The sequence below is a fragment of the Arachis duranensis genome, chromosome 6 (genome assembly GCF_000817695.3).
Source record: "Arachis duranensis cultivar V14167 chromosome 6, aradu.V14167.gnm2.J7QH, whole genome shotgun sequence".
Classification (NCBI taxonomy): Eukaryota; Viridiplantae; Streptophyta; class Magnoliopsida; order Fabales; family Fabaceae; genus Arachis; species Arachis duranensis.
The window spans coordinates 98,390,246-98,392,292 of NC_029777.3; the positions used below are offsets into that span (position 1 = coordinate 98,390,246).

Genomic DNA, 2,047 nt, shown 5'->3' on the forward strand with positions numbered 1-2,047 from the left:
GAAGAGGAACGCCTGATGTTCAAGAGGATATTCATCCTCTACATACAGATGGCGTTCCTTTTGCCAACGACGATAAACAAAATATCGCCCGTGCACCTGGCCCCAATTTTTAAGATCGACGGCATATCGGAAAGAAACTGGAGGGGGCATGTTTTGACCTTCATGGTCAAGGGCATCACAGACTATCAAGAGAAGAAGAAGAAGGCAATCAATGGCTGCCTCTTCGCCCTGATGATAATATACTTTCATCTTTCAAAAAACAAAGGCAAGAACAGGGCTGAAAGACCACAAAAGCCATGGATTGCCAACTGGACTAAGGAGCAGTTGGTGGAAAGAATGAATGCAGAAAGAGAGGAAATTTTGGTGAGTAATCATAATAAGTTGGTGTATTTTATTTACCCGAATGGTGCTAAATAAAATATCTCATGTTTCAGGGGATTGTGAAGATGGCAGAGACAAGAGAAAAAATGAGAAAAAAAGAAAAAAAGAAAAAAAACAAGAAATAAAAAAACAAAAAAAAAGGAAGGCGAGCCCAACATCGTCTTCGGAGACAGAAACTACTAACAGTGACACTTCTACCTCTGAGTCTGAGGCTCAAGAAGACTCAGAGGATTCGGGAAGAAAACACCCCGGCAAAAAGGGGAAAAAGTAAGTACCATACTTGGGTGTAATTTCTTTTTCGGTTTGGGTGTATTTTATTTGTCCACGTTGGGTGTATGTATCTTATTAAGCAGGGTGTGTTTCATTTGCTGCGTTGGGTGTATATTATATATTTAGTTGGGTGTATCTCGTGAATCCATTTGGGTGTATTTTTAGTATGTTCTAAATGACAATTGTTTGCCTTTCAGAATGGACTCAAGAAAAAGAAAGCAGAGGCAAGACGAGTCAGATTTTGATACAGAATCTGAATCTGAACCAAGTGATGAGTAATGTCCTGAAATTAATACTCCTTTCTTTTGGCTTCGTTATAAAGATTTCGTGTATTAACTGAAGTGTCTATTATTCACTTATAGGAGCGAAGAATCATCGCCTGCGGAGAAGGAGAAGAAAAAGAAAGAAACAAAAACAACTCCAAAAAAGTAAGCAATTCTTTAGATAAAATTCTGTGATAAATTAATTTTTTATTTCTGATTGGTACTGTTTTTTTTTCCACCCAGAACACAACAAAAAAAGAAAAAAGTTGTTGTGGAGGATTCACCTCCTGAAGAAGATCAATACTTTGACGGGTACAGTACCTCGTAAGCTATACTACGGTCTATCATCGTAATTATTTTTGTTAACGTCTTATTTTATGAATGTAGTGAGAGATATGAAATATCAAGTGACGAACTCGATGAATGGCTAAGGGAAAACGTTGATAAATCTGCTGCAGAGGGGTATGTCTTGCTGGGCTGTGTATTTGAGATTTTGGTGTCTTTTGTTTGCTAATAATTGTATCTTGTTTCGCAGGGAGAACCAAGCTGACCTGCGATCGACAGAAGGTCGCTATGTGTCCTCTGAAACGTAAGAAGCTTTATTATTTAATAAAATCTTGTTATCATGATTTGGATGTATTCTGTGAAACAATTTGGGTGTATTTTATTGATCAAGTTGGGTGTATCTTGTTTACTAAGTTGGATGTATATTTCGTTTGAATAACATGAAATCTGTTTAGACTACCAGCTTTGAACTTGGGAAGTGATGATCCTTCCTCTCAAGGACACACAGAACAGAGTAGTGTAAACCAGCCGTCTCAGAGCATGTAATTTCTCTTTCAAATAACCGTTACTTTTGTTCTTCTAATAACTTCTACTTCTAATTCTGTATATATTTTTTTTAGAAAAAAAAGCCCTTTATTATTTTATTCAAGAAAAAAAAGACAGCAAAAAAAAGCAAAAACTGCAACTATGTAAGTTCTCAAAAAACAAAGTCCGTCTTCTTTTTGAATTGTTCGGGTGTATTTTTTGATCTTCTTTGGGTGTATTTTAGGTTGACTCCGACTGATTCGAATATGATGGTTGTTAGGGAACAAACACCGTCGGAAGCGCTTGCAATGTGAGTTTTCCAA

At 36.8% G+C, this 2,047-nt stretch overlaps 1 long non-coding RNA gene across 1 annotated transcript; it reads left to right on the forward strand.

Annotated features, from left to right (window-relative positions):
• Nucleotides 1-848: 848 nt before the first annotated feature.
• LOC107494905 (uncharacterized) lies at nucleotides 849-1,570 on the forward strand. The gene is made up of 5 exons (XR_008010398.1): nucleotides 849-926; nucleotides 1,014-1,079; nucleotides 1,158-1,226; nucleotides 1,302-1,376; nucleotides 1,450-1,570. It is a non-coding gene; the product is annotated as an uncharacterized LOC107494905 (long non-coding RNA).
• Nucleotides 1,571-2,047: the final 477 nt, after the last annotated feature.